This window comes from Eleutherodactylus coqui, chromosome 4 (assembly GCF_035609145.1).
Source record: "Eleutherodactylus coqui strain aEleCoq1 chromosome 4, aEleCoq1.hap1, whole genome shotgun sequence".
In the NCBI taxonomy this organism is placed as follows: Eukaryota; Metazoa; Chordata; class Amphibia; order Anura; family Eleutherodactylidae; genus Eleutherodactylus; species Eleutherodactylus coqui.
Window position 1 is genome coordinate 272,261,831 of NC_089840.1, and position 15,343 is coordinate 272,277,173.

At 46.6% G+C, this 15,343-nt stretch overlaps 1 pseudogene; it reads right to left on the minus strand.

Annotated features, from left to right (window-relative positions):
* LOC136626703 (zinc finger protein 729-like) overlaps window positions 1-15,343 on the minus strand; it is a 122,470-nt pseudogene that overhangs the window by 53,232 nt on the left and 53,895 nt on the right.

Sequence of the window (15,343 nt, forward strand, 5' to 3'; positions counted from 1 at the left end):
CACCTCTTCAGGGAGGCATACCATATCTCCTAAACCAAACCCTTCTGTACTCCACCTGATAACATGCTCCCTGCAATCCTTGCTAGCCATAATCAACTGACACCTGCAGTCATACCGATTCAGCCACCACACGGCTTCAGTCTGACGATTGTCTGTATATAGCATCCCTCACTCTCCACCTCACCATACCATGCACATCTCCAGCCCCTTACCTTCTGTATCACCCCATTACTTGTAGTATCTAAGCTCGTTGGTGCAGGACCCTCACCCCTACTATCTCCATCAACTGATTACTACATGTAACTGTGGTTCTGTTTCTGCTCCCCCTATTTTGTAAGCGCTGCAGAATATGTTGGCGCTATATAAATAAAGAATATTATTATTATTGTTTGGATTCCTACGATCCAGCGAGAATCTGAACAATGATCGTCCCGTGTAAAAGGGCCCCAACCCAGTAGCCAAATGTGTTTCTTTTTGTTTTCTGGATTTTCCAGCATGTTCTAGAGCGCACGCTGTTCATAGCTAGATAGTAATGGAGTCTTCTGGAAAAAAAAAAAAATCAACTGTATTTAACTCCTTAGTGACCACTTATCTGTGTTTCACATTCTGGGCGGCTGAGATTTGATCTACAGGGCCATAAGGGAATGTAACATGGAAACCAGAAAAAGTCCAGAACAGAAAACATACACAGAGAAAGGACAAATGAAACAAAACCCAGCAGAGGAACACAGAAGAAGCTGGGGACACGCTAAGATACAGAATAAGCTGGTTTGGAACACACAACAAACATAACACAGACATGAAGACCAAACCAGTGAGCTAGTAGCTTGCATTCGAACATACAGGAAATTACATCAACAGCAGGCATAGAGCATGCATACTGCAGGGTTTATATGGGAGCTTCATTATCAATGGTTACCAGCTGGGTGGAGGAGCTGGACACAGTAACTCCGTGGCTGCTGGAAGAAGCAGAATCAGGAGAGCGGACAACACTTTGGTCTCCTGGACCTAACAAGCTTACCTCTAAACCAGGCTTCCCCAACTCCAGTCCTCAGGGACCGCCAACAGTTCATGTTTTCTGGATTTCCTCAGTATTGCACAGGTGATGTAATTATTGTCGGCGCCTCAGACATTCCCACAGGTGTTCTTACTATAGGAGATCCTGAAAACATGACCTGTTGGTGGTCCCTGAGGACTGGAGTTGGGGACCCCTGCTCTAAACAATTGAATTTGGACCCCAATAGCCTATCGTATAGCAATTATGGGTTTGCACTAACATTTTTGGCGGCCAACGTGGGGCATTGGATCAACTACAGACCCCAGCAAAAAATTTGTGACTTTTACTCCCCTGGAAAATTGCAGACAGAGCACACTATACAAAAAAGTAAGATTTCTTACAAAGTGGGATGGCACACCAGGAAAAATAGTGGTGACTGGGGACCGAGTAGCGCGGGACCGCCGCCGACATCATTTTTTTGAAAGTCTCCTTTTCCACAAGCCTGTACAGCAGCATCTCCAGGCTGATTAATTTGGCAATGTGCACATTTAAAGCTTGTGCATGCACGTGGGTGGCGGCATATTTCTGCTTTTGCTCCAACACTTGTGTTAGCGACAGCTGAACGCTGCGCTGGGAGACATTGCTCGGGGCCCTGTGGGACCATGGAGGTGAGGGTGTGGGTGCAGGCTGGGAGGCGCTCGTGCCCGCGTCCTGGGAGGGGGATTCGATCTGTGTGGCAGGTTGTGGCACAGGGGAAGAGGCACCTTGTGGGGTGCTTAGCCATCATATGCCTGCGCATGCTGGTGGTGGTGAGGCTGGTAGTGGTGGCTCCCTGGCTGATCTTGGTGCGACACAGGTTGCACACCACTGTTCGTCAGTCGTCTGCGCTCTCACTAAAAACATCCACACCTTTGAGCACCTTGGCCTCTGCACGGAGGCTTGGCGCGAGGGGGTGCTGTGGGAAACAGTTGGGGGATTCTTCGCTCTGGCCCTGCCTCTACCCCTGGCCACCCCACTGCCTCTTCCAACCTGTCCTGCTGCTGCACTTGCCTCGCCCTCTGAAGACCTGTCCTCAGTTGGCTTAGCAAACCAGGTGGGATCAGTCCAGCCACTCCGAATCCTCTGTGCGCTCCTCCCTCGGACTTACTGCCCTTACTACTACCTTACTGATAGACAACTGTGTCTCATCATCATTGTCCTCCTCACCCACTGAAAGCTCTTGAGACAGTTGCCGGAAGTCTCCAGCCTCATCACCCGGACTCTGGGAACTTTCCAAAGGTTGGGCATCAGTCACGACAAACTCCTTAGGTGAGAGAGGAACCGTTTTTTCCCACTCAAGGCAGGGACCCGAGAACAGTTCCTGGGAGTCTGCCTGCTCAGATGATGTCATTTTCCTGGGGTAACGAGGCTGGGAGGAAGAAGGAGCAGCTAGAGGATTCAGAGATGCAGTCCATAGGCCGGGAGTAGTGGACTGCGTAGAAGACTGGGTGTTTTATACATTGCTGGATGCGTTATCTGCCATCCACGACAAGACCTGCTTGCACTGTTCTTCTTGTATTAAAGGACTACCACGCAGACCCGCAAATTGTGATATGAAGCTGGGGAGCGTATGGACTTGCCTCTCTCCTAATCCCGCAGCAGCCGGCTGTGATGCACCCCGCCCAGGACCTCGGCCTGCGCCCACACCCTCACTTGGACGCCCGCATCCATGTCCTCGACCCTTACCCCTACTCCTCATCATGTCAGATTAAGAATAGAGCTGGGACAAAATAAATTACCCCACTGTATAGCACTGAGAGACTAGTAAATGCCGGAGGCTCTATGCTGTGACTGGAAAAAATTAAACTGCTGTCTTGCGCTGATACCGAGGGGTCATTTACCGCTCACAGAGATAATAGAAAGGCTATATGGAGTGGGAGAAGACTAGAAAGCGAGTGGATGGTGCTGGTAAATGCGGCTATCTCAAATCCCAAAAGGTAAGGGTATTGTGCGACGCTCTGCACAGGGGCAGAAAGCTATAAAGCCAGTGGACAGTGCTAATAACTGCGGCAACTTCACCTGATCCTGCCAGCCACTCACTGCTGTTAGCGGGCAGAGGGCTGGCACGTCACAACAGGAAGCCTTCCCTGCATGTCTATTGCCTAGAAAATGTAGCTAAACATGCGGGGAAGGGAAATGAAATTGACTCGAGCACCGCATGGTGTTCGTCTCGAGTAACGAGCATCTCGAGTACCCTAATACTCGAACGAGTATCAAGTTCGGACGAGTACGCTCACTCATCTCTATTCTCATCGTATCCATGAGGGAAAATGAAATTCGTACCTAAGGCTCCCAGATTTATCTGTGAACGTTCCCCCACAAATGCACCCAAAATGGTGGACGCAAGCGCAGAAGCTGGAGAGAGCACAGGAAATTTAAAATCTCCTTGATCTTGGCTACCAAAGGTACCCGAAAGCCTGGAGCAGTGACTGAGGGCCGCAGTGAGTGGTCGCCAGTCACATGATCTCCGTTGTCCAATGGCTAATGGTGATCACGTAAAAGTTACAAATAAAAGTTGAAGTTTAATCTCCCCTAACTGATTGCATCGGTGAAACTTCTTATCGGAGGCCTCCGCACTTGAACCCCGACGCGAACCTTCTCCACGGAGTTTCCTCACCTTCTGAGCATATGCCCACCGGCAAAATGCTGGACACACGTGCAGGAGTCGGGGAGCCCGGGAAATGTAAGATGTCCTTGCCGCTGGCTACCAATGGGCACCAACGTCATTGAAGTCTCTCCACTTGCTTTGTGTTTTTTATAACCCCATTAAAATCAACTAAGAAAAATATGGATCCGTTTCTTTCACTTTTATTTCATTTTCCCTCCTCCAAAAACAGAGCAGAGAGATGAGAACCATGAACGCCCCCAACGCCGCGGCGACAGCAGCCTGAGGGGTCTGAGCGCCAGTAAGAGAGCGGCTTCTAACAACGTTTATGGAAGGGTTAATGATCCCCCCAGTGCTGGAGACCCCACATACCACCACCTGCAGCCGGACAGGAGCCGTGGGGTTGTTCTGTGCTTACAGGACCTGTGATGATGTCACCGTCATGTGATCAGTGTGTGGGAGGAGACAAGGGGTCACATGACCAGGTCTCTCCGCTCAGTGGATGCAGGACTCTGCTGTGTGACCTGCAGTTTGTGTGTCCCATCAGGATGTATTCAGAGAGTGGATGGAGCGGAGCGGAGCCGAGCGTGTGTGAGACGGAGGAGCGGAGCCGAGCGCGTGCGAGACGGGGGAGCGGAGCCGAGCGCGTGCGAGACGGGGGAGCGGAGCCGAGCGCGTGCGAGACGGGGGAGCGGAGCCGAGCGCGTGCGAGACGGGGGAGCGGAGCCGAGCGCGTGCGAGACGGGGGAGCGGAGCCGAGCGCGTGCGAGACGGGGGAGCGGAGCCGAGCGCGCGCGAGACGGAGGAGCCGAGCGCGCGCGAGACGGAGGAGCCGAGCGCGCGCGAGACGGAGGAGCCGATCGTGCGCGAGACGGAGGAGCAGAGCCGAGCGTGCGTGAGACGGAGGAGCAGAACTGAGCGTGTGTGAGACGGAGGAGCCGAGCGTGTGCGAGACAGAGGAGGGGAGCCGAGCGTGTGCGAGACGGAGGAGGGGAGCCGAGCGTGTGCGAGACGGAGGAGGGGAGCCGAGCGTGTGCGAGACGGAGAAGCGGAGCAGAGCGCGTGCGAGACGGAGGAGCGGAGCCAAGCGCGTGTGCGAGACGGAGAAGCGGAGCAGAGCGCGTGCGAGACGGAGGAGTGGAGCCGAGCGCCTGTGCGAGACGGAGGAGCGGAGCCGAGCGCCTGTGCGAGACGGAGAAGCGGAGCCGAGCGCGTGCGAGACGGAGGAGCGGAGCCGAGCGCGTGCACAACATGAACGAGTTAACTATTTAGGTGCTAGTATTCCACTAAGAAGGAAGATATACCAGTATCTGCATATATATTCTAACGTGTTTGCACAGGCTGATATAAGAAACACATGAAAATCTAAACCATAAAATCCATGTAATAATATAACAGACTGATCTTGTGATGTCATTGAGTTCTGCCCGCCAGCTATGAGAGAGCGCAGACCAGCACAGGCTCAGATGGCACGTGTACATGGATCTATTGTAAGAGAATCTAGCTTTACTTACCTCAGCAGGAAGGATGTGCAGCCTTATACAGATGGATGATGTGAGAAAACTCCACCAGGGAGGCAGGTTAACATAATACTGAGAGACTGCAGGCAGTATACAGCATAAACCCCAGAGGGAGTACTCTTACCTGAGGAACAAATATACCAGCTGTGTACAGGGCCGACATATACAGGTGGATCGAGGGACATGAGAACCCATGTATACAGATCCCTGATATAAGACACAAAATGTTCCAGAAGGACTTGTCTTCTATCTGATACAAGAAGTGAAATGAATACGTAGTCTGTGTCCTTCTAGCTCCTTTAATATATGTGTGGGGGGTTCCGGTTGTCTCTGCTAATTGATACATTTCTAATTAATGTCTTCCACTTAGAACATAGACTGCAGCATGTAAAAGGTTAACACAGCAGAGATCGGGTTTTCTCTGATCTCTGCTGTAAGAGCTAGCACCTAGCTGTCCCTCTGACAGCCAAGCACCAGCTCTCCCTGCCACAGAGACCATCGGCTTGCTTCTGACAAGCCGATGGTCTCTATGGCAACCTGTAAACAAAGCAGGACTCTGAAGCAGGAGATTGCCGGCAGATTGGCAATATCTTCTGCTGGTTTTTCAAAGCCCTTGCTTTGTTCTCTATGGGACAGTGCAGGCAGAGCACACTGCCACAGCTTGTGGGATTGTGCTCTGCAGCTCCCATAGTGATACATAGCCCGGAAATCTTCCGGGCTATATCACTATCGGCAGTGGAGCTCGTTCCGGAAAATTTCCGGGCGTGCCACTCAAGGGGTTAAATGATCTTTTTCAACCCCAGAAAGTGTCCTAACAGATTCCACAAAGTCCGGGATCCTTGGTGTAATGCTGTGCTCACTATTCAGGCACATAACACCTACCGGCTCCCGCTCACCGCCAGAGGGCTGAGATAGGTTAAAGGGGGGGGGTTGTACCATCGGAAAAGTATATATTTTTTTGTGCACAGTCTCCTTGCCGATCAAAGTGCATAAAATATACTTTAAAAGTTTTTTCAAAAGTCCTAGCCACTTACCTGCAGCAGTGTTTTCTGTACTTTGATAAATTTCTTTTCAAAGATGGCGCCGCAGGTCTTCTCCCATGGTGCACCGCTCCGTCCGGCGCTGGAGACCCTCATCAGAGTGAGTGGACTGTCCTTGTGTGCAGGGGGGGGGGGGGGAGGATGGAAGAGCCAGGAGCAGGAACTGAGCTCCCGCCCCTCTCTGCCTCCTCTCCGCCCCTCTGCACTATTTTCAATGAGGAGAGGTGGGATGGGGGAGGAGCTAATTCACGGCACTTAGCCCCGCCCCCGTCCCTCCTCATAGAAAATAGTGCAGGGGGGCGGAGAGGAGGCAGAGAGGGGCGGGAGCTCAGTTCCTGCTCTTGGCTCTTCCATCCTCCACCCCCCTGCACATGAGAACATCGATTCAGAGGCTCGTCCACGAGCGAAAAGATTCCATCTGCACAGGTGCGACTAGAGAAGAAGTAAGAAGTGGATCGTTGGTCGGCGCCAGGCCGACGGAGTCGTCAACACAGAGAGGTAAGTGAATAACTTCTGTATGGCACATATTTTATGCACAATGTATATTACAAAGTGCATGAATATGGCCATACAGAAGTGCATTGACATCTGCTCGCGGTACAACCCCTTTAACGGGTAAAGAATACAGGAAGATCAGCCCAAATACAAGCATGGAAGGTTTACAAGCAAACCTTTATTAACAACGGCTGAAAAGCTCTGAGATGCAGTTATATATATTAATGTGAGATATTCTATGCACATGGCTGCTATGTAGATGTGATATCTGTTTCCTATTTCCTATTTGGATAAAAGACATTGATTGGTAATAACAAACATTTCTTAAATGATCGTTGAACTTCGAACAACTTGAGCTTACGTGATAGGCAATGTGATGACTGGCAAAAGTGCAAATCACTGTAGTGCTTTTTATCAGCACAAAAACCTCATTTTATGTAAAGTGCTGGCCACTAGTGGTTTCCCTTCCCTCTACTTTGCTGTCCACTGCCTGTTCTCCAGTAAATTCTGTCTGTAGTAACTAATACCAAGACAGAACACAGGAAGTCGGAGTGAATGTTGTCTCATTCTGCCCATAGAATGGGGGAATGAGTGCGGCAAAAATACTGGAACGGATGTGCTGCTACAGCTAATATTAAGTGATTTCCTTCATTAAAACTACTGAAATTACGTCTATACTGCTCAGTACTTCTCTATCTCTTTGTAGCACACCCTCATAATTATCTGCATTATAGAGGGGCATTTTAGAGAGGAGATCCTGCTCTCCTATGTGTACAGAGTATGATGATATCATATCAGCTAATCTATGCCCACCAGCTCTTGGAAGACTAAAGGCCTCTTTATACTGGATGACTGTCGTGCGCCCAACAGCCCATCCAGTCACTTAAACACTGAACGATTCCTGTTTACACTCAGGGAGATGTCACTCAGCAGCTTTTCCTCTTCAGCTAGCTGAAATGGAACGAATAGGGACAACCGAGTGACTTCTAGCTTGTTGTCCTGTCTCTGTTCATGCCGAAATCACTAATTTTAGCGATTATTTGGGCAACTATCAGCCCTTGTAAAGGTACCTTAAAAATGATAGATGGCAGAAGGTAAATCTAATGATAAATGATATATAAAATGGTCAGAAATAGTGTTATTCCTCATGTATACACATGGTAGCTTATCCTGAATGGCTGCCTGAAACTGAATTGCTTTCTCTTGTATGACATGTGACTTTGATTTTAAATGCTGGATTTTTTTTATACCATTTATCAAGTGTTAAAACATAGAAAATGGCTGTTTCCCTGTGAGTTATTCACATTTAAGATGGTGTGATTTGTGGGTAAAAAATTATTACCAGTGCATAATTATGGCTTCACTCTTGTGTAAATTTTTTGATGATTAACAAGATTTGATTTCCAAATAAAACTTTTTCCACATTATGAACATGAAAATGGTTTCTTCCCTGTGTGAATTCTCTGATGTTTAGTAAGATGCGATTTCTCTGTAAAACAGTTTCCACCCTCTGAATATGGAAACAGCTTTTCCCCTGTGTGAACTCTCTGATGTGAAACAAGTTGCGATTTATAGAGAAAACATTTCCCACATTCTGAACATGGAAATGGCTTCTCCCCTGTGTGAATTCTCTGATGTCTAGCAAGATGTGATTTATAGTTGAAACATTTCTCACATTCTGAGCATGAGAACGGCTTCTCCCCTGTGTGAGTTCTCTGATGTATAACAAGACCAGTTTTCTGGTTAAAAGATTTCCCACATTCTGAACATGAAAATGGCTTCTCCCCTGTGTGAGTTCTCTGATGTTTTACAAGACATATTTTCTGGTTAAAACATTTCCCACATTCTGCGCATGAAAACGGCTTTTCCCCTGTGTGAGTTCTCTGATGTGTAAGAAGGTGGGATTTATGTTTAAAACATTTCTCACAGTCTGAGCATGAAAATTGTTTCTCTCCTGTGTGAATTAGCTCATGTGAAACCAGATGTGCTTTCTGGTTAAAAGATTTCCCACATTCTGAACATGAAAATGGCTTCTCCCCTGTGTGAATTCTCTGATGTACAACAAGACATGATTTCAGGTTAAAACATTTCCCACATTCTGAACATGAAAATTGTTTCTCCCCTGTGTGAATTCTCTGATGTGTAACAAGAAATGATTTACGGTTAAAACCCTTCCCACATTCTGAACATGAAAATGGCTTCTTCCCTGTGTGAATTTTCTGATGTGTAACAAGAACTGATTTCTTGTTAAAAGATTTCCCACATTCTGAACATGAAAATGGCTTCTCCCCTGTATGAATTCTCTGATGTATAATGAGACATGCCTTCTGGTTAAAACATTTCCCACATTCTGAGCATGAAAATTCTTTCTCCCCTGTGTGAATTTGCTTGTGTGTAACAAGATGCGCTTTTTGGTTAAAACATTTACCACATTCTAAACATAAAAATGGCTTCTTCCCTGTGTGAATTCTCTGATGTGTAACAAGGTGTGATTTTTGATTAAAATCCTTCCCACACTCTGAACATGAATATGGCTTTTTTCGTCTGCGAACTCTTTCATGTTCAACATTCTTTTTATAAATTTTATTTTGCTTTGCAGTCTGTGATGAATCAGAAGATAGGATCAGCTCAAAATGATCAGATGATGGATCTTTGCTGTGAAGAGCTGATGGCATATCTGGGATAATGGCAGGCTCTTCATATGCATCTTGGGTAATACTTTGATCATCTGAAGATATCAGACATCCCTCTGGGCTCCCGCTACAATCCTCTGCCAAGAATAAATCTAATTTTATTATTTTTGAAAATACAATCTGAAGGGCCCATTCACAGAGCCGTATACTCAGGCTGCTCGCTGTCCGTGTCAATCAGTGGGATATAACCTTTACTTAATATAAGATAGGTAAGGTAAAAGCACTACAATAAACAAACATCACCAAGGGGAATAGATCTCAGTAATATATACACTAGTAGTAGAATTATTCACCTTCACACAGGTGTATTTCATGTAACCGTTGGATAAATGTGTGTATGGTTAAAATTTTTTGTTTGTTACCGATATAAAACGTACATAATAAAGTACTGTCTCATGCCAGAAAGTAAAGAAAAATGGCAGGGTTGTATGGGCAGTCATTTGACTTCTCGCAGTGGCATCTCAAAAGAGATTTTAATTAAAGGGGTTGTCTGGTTACTGAACAGAGGGATTGCGGCAGGGAAGGGGTTAACAGCAGGAGTCACTGTCACGATGCATCCTCGCTATTGCAGTGGGGGTTGGCTATCGGTGACAGCCGGCTCATGCTGCCGGATAGTGCGAGACCTGTTATGATAGCACAACATCCCCAGGGCATAACTGTATGTCCTGTTGCATTAAGTACCCCTCTGCCAGAAAGTACAGTTATGTCCTGTAGCGGGAAGGGGTTAAAGGCTAACTAAACTTTCAAAAAACTTGACAATCACAGTGACATATTAGAAGTTTTGTTCAGGGGCATCAGGAACTGAAACTCCTTCCACTTGCTAAAACGAAGGGGCAGACGTGCTCAGCCAACTGGTGTGCACCTCCAGCTGTGATTGACAAGCATTGTGTAAAGGGTTAAACATCCATGTACTATAATATACATATTTATTATTTCTGTACCTTATGTTCCCGCCAGGCAGGACCTTCAGTGAGAGGTCACATGACTTTGTTCACTCTGATCTTTCTTGTTGTTATGAACTGACAGGACCTGATCTGCACCCTGATTGGTTAAAGGCCTGTGTACTAAGGAGCTAAAGAGAGATCTTGTTCCCGGGCTCTGGTGGGACTTGGCAGCTTCAGAGAGTGCAGGGAAGAGAGAGATTGAGCTAGTGGAGCTGTAGCAGAGCAGACCTGCGGCTGGACTTGTGTGGATGTGAGTTGGAGAGCCTCAGAGGAACAACTCAGGATTTGCAAACTAAGTGGGAGAGATGTGAGCTGGTAAAAGCAGTTAGGTCTCCGATAGATGCGCAGTGCCAGAAGAAAGGCAGAAATGACTAATTGGTCACAGTGCTTAGATGAATGCTTATGCCCCTTCAGTTTAGTGATTAGTTGGGGTCTCATCACCGGCCCCCCCAACAATGAAAACTTTTTGTGTCCAAAGCTTTTTGAAAGTTCAGTTCTCCTTTAAACGCCCCGCAGTGTTATCCCCTATAATAGTAATACACTTTCATCCCTGGTTTACTTGTATTGTAGCTGAATAGAGGGATGTACGGCTGAAGACCCGACAGCACAGAGCTTAAAGAACAGAACTGTTGTTGTTAGCGACTGAGAAGAATCTGGGATGTTCTCTGCATTTAGTGGTCACTCACCTGGGGGGTCATCTGTAGGAATCCCCTTCTTACACGGCGGATCCCCCCTCACATGTGTCTCTGTAGCATCAATATGGGGCAGATCTTCATCCGGATTCACCAGCTGGGAAATAAATATTGTAAAAGTCATCACACAGTTGGAGAAGTCGTGTGGGAGGTTTTATATGGCCAGAAAAGGTCATTCATAGAGATGTGCGAGCACCAAAATGCTCGGGTGCTCGTTACTCAAGCCAAACGTTTTGTAATGCTCGAGAGCTCGTTTTGAGTAATGAACCCCACTGACGTCCATGGGAGACTCCAGCATTTTTCAAGGTGACCGATGCTCTGCATAGGGGGGGGGGGGGGTGATTCACTTGAAAACCTCAGAAACTGATGGAAACACCACAGAAATGGATAGGGAACCGCAGGGGCAGCATGCATGGGTGCATCTGAGGCTCCCAGGTCACACTATTAAGCCAAATTGTGGGCAAGAGCCTGGTGGTCACCCCCCCTAACAATTTAGTTGTGCCAGACCATAATCAGCAAGGCACATGCGCTGGCACATCTTAGCTAATCACCACACTAGGTGGAATGAAGGCCAATCACCGCCTGTGGGTGACAACACTGCCTCTTCTCCTGTGTTACATGCTGGCATTGCTGTCCAATCCCCCCAGAAGGCAGGCACGAGCCTGCATGCACAGCGTACTGAACATTTTCCCAGTGCAGCGTCCAGCTGTCCCCATCCCGGACGGGGTTAGGCGCACCCCTTCGCCTACTCAGTAGTCCACAGCATACTGAAATTTTTCCCTGTGCAGCGTTCAGCTGTCCTCATGCCACATGGTCGCTTGATAGCCACACCACCCTCATGTCTATTTATAAGTGCGTATTGGATGAGGAGGAACAGGAGACACACACTGCAGAGGGTTGGCAAGGCCTGGCAGCGACCCTCTTTGAAAATTGTGGGTGATAGCCCACAATGCTGATGAGAATTGCTAATAAATTAATATATGATCATAATTCCAACCCATGCCACCTCCGTTACAAAACTTCATGAGCCACAAATGTGGCCATAAAGGGGACTCAGATGCCAGTACTTCTACTCATCTCCACAATTCAACAACTCATTCTAAAAAAAAAGATTTTTTTACCCAGAGTGCAGATGAACCCCTGAAATATTTTTTTAACATAGAGCTCGAACTTGCTTAATGCGATCAGGTGGCGGTCCACCGACAGGCAAGCTACCACCTGTCCCAGCCCTGCCTCTCCCCGAGGGGCTTTTTAACCAGTGCCCCAAGGAAAGACAGCATGTACTATGAAGAAATTAGAGTGGCCAAACCAGGACAATTCATTCTAAAATTCAAAAATAGACAGTGTAAAATGTCTACAGTCTTGTTATATAGTGCGCATCGAGAGGACACACACTAAGGGTATTTTACGTACGGTTTAGGCCAAAAATAGACAGTGTAAAATGTGTACAGTCTTGTTATATAGTGCGGATCAACAGGACACACACTTGGGCCTATTGTGCAAATGCTTTCAGCCAAAAACAACTAAAAAAAATGAAAAGTGAGAGTTTTGTTAGTTTCTCTATAGTCTGTGTACACCAGTAGCAGTACACTGTATAGAACCGGTAACAGTATGCAGTATACAGCCGGGATGCTTGTGAATGCTTTGTGCGCACTACTGGTCCCAGGCAGCCAAACTGATGATGCACAAAAGTGGAGTTGTAGTCCTAAAAAGGTCTGCTGGGTTCTTTGCAGATGGATCCCTGCCTAAACGCTCCTTCTAACCTACACTAACTCTCTCCCTCATTCACAGCAGCTCTGCCCCTCAGCTAATCTAGCCTCCGGTGAGGCGAGCATCAGGTGACCTGAATTTTTTTGATCCTAGGTCACCTGATCCGGCCAGTCAATCACTGCTATAGACGTGCACAGGGTTGGCACGTCATTTCAGGAGGTGCCAAAGCCTTCCTGGCATGTTCATTGGTTAAAATAACCACTAAACATGTGGGGAGGAGAGGGTGAAATTTTCTCGAACACCGCGTGGTGCTCGCTCAAGTAACGAGTACTTTTGAGTATGCTAATGCTCGAACGAGCATCAAGCTCAGACGAACATGCTGGCTCATCTCTAGTCATTAATTAGTATGAGGAGCCGGAATGACATGACAGCAATAGTGATCTGGGCCAAATAGCTGCAGGTCTCCTGTATAACTCCAACCTGTTGCTTCTTTATTCCAACCAGAAGTCTCCAGAACCAGAAAATAGTGATAAGATGTGGAGATCTAATGTCTGCGGTCGGCTGTAATCCGGCCATCTCCAGCTTTCTCATTAAAGGCTCACTCCATCACAGGCTTTCCATCCCTGCACTCCTCAGCTCATTATCACTCTGAATGTCCTATATACATTGCACTGACTTCCATGCAGCGCAGCCTTCTGTCTGATACTTATCAGGCACCATCATGGTATTTAGAATTCTCCATATTTTCTCTTCATCTATGCTCTGCTAGCAATCCCATGATACATCAGCACAGCATCACATAACCAGTACCATCTTTGCCTGCTGGGAGGACTGTGTAATTATCACTACCCTCTATATTCTCCTAAATAAGCTAAATACCATAAGTATACAGTGAGGGAAAATGAACGGCCATCACCTTGATTATAACTGTGTGACAGGAGCCTCTAATCATCATCAGCAGCAGTAATTGTGAGAAGTGTTTCTGACTCCCATGAAGAGCTGCTTTATTACAGCCCATGGAGATTCATCCCCCAGGAAGTCCTGGTGACTGGGATTGTTCTCCTCAGGAGTCACAGAGAGACAAGTAATGCTCAGACGGTCACAATGAGGTCACATGACCCATCTGAAGGGAAGAACTCCAGGAATAACTAAACAAGCTGACATATATACTGGGGGCCGAGTCCCTGTGTGCTGTACAAAAAAAATGTTTTTAAAATGACACAATTGCCAAAAAAATTAAAATTGTAATTTTTTCCTTCTGCTTTGCTTAGATTCATTCAAAAACTATGAGGTCAAATTGTGCAGTACACCCCTAGAGGAATTCATTAAGGGGTCTAGAACATGGCCATATACTTACTGACTAGGGAGGGCAGATAGCTGCATCCTCTCACCATGCTGGTAGCAGACTACCAAATGAGGGAGCAAATTACACCTGTGGGGGACACCGATGAGACAGCCACTCACACAGACTCTTAATATAGAGGGGGGGGGGGGGTGCTTGGTGTATAAACCCACATAGAGTGGAAACAAAGTGTCAGACCTTCTGATACTTGTAGTTCACCATGCAGACCAGCAACCTATTAATGACGCCATAATAGTTCGGCGGGTTGCCCTGCACCTCAATAAGTGAACCAGATTGGTACTGCCACCCCCGGCTCCCCCTAGCGTTTTAAAGCCACATTGCATGTGAATAATAGATAATATAATCGATGTCCCCCACAGGTGTAATTAGCTCCCTCATTTGGTATTCTGCTACCTGCATGTTAAGAGGATGCAGCTATCTGCCCTCCTTAGTCAGTAAGTATATGGCCATGTTCTGTGATTGTTTTTATGTTTTTATATTTCCCCTTCTGTGGCTTCATTAGGGGGTCTAGTTTTCAAAATGTGATCATTTGTGGGGGTTCTCCATTGTTTTGGCAGCTCAAGGGCTCTACAAGTGGGCAATGGAGCCTAAAACATCTTCAAGCAAAATGTCTGTTCTGAAAGCCACCAGCTGCTCCATTCAGTTTGGGCCCCAAAATGTTCCTCAAATTGTTAATCAATGTTAAAGTTGTACGTCTCCTAAATGGCAAAAAAAAAAACTAACATTTTTCAAATGCGATTCCAGAATAAAGTAAACATCTGGAAATATATATCTCATCAAAAACTTGTACAGTATGTTTACACATATTTGACATACTGCAGTTAAAAACGTGAAAAAATAATTTTTTCAACATTTTCCCAATTTTGGCACTTTTAATAAATATACACAAATTCTATCAGTCTATTTTTTACCACCAAAAAGAAGTACAATATGTGGCAAAAAACCAATGTCAGAATCACTGGGATATGCAAAACCTTTATGGAGTTATTCTATGTTAAAGTGACATGGCAGCTTTCCAAAATTTGACTTCACTATTAAGACGCAAACAGGCTTCGTCACTAAGGGGTTAAACAAGGTTTTTTTTTTCCATTCCACTGTAACAGATTGGACTATTTCCTCAGGTCCGTTACATAAAATCTACATTAAAATCCATTTTAATTGCAGGTTGTAACGCAACAAAACAGGGAAACACCAAGAAGAGTGAATACTAACACAAGACACTGTATGCTTTACAGGCACCTCATG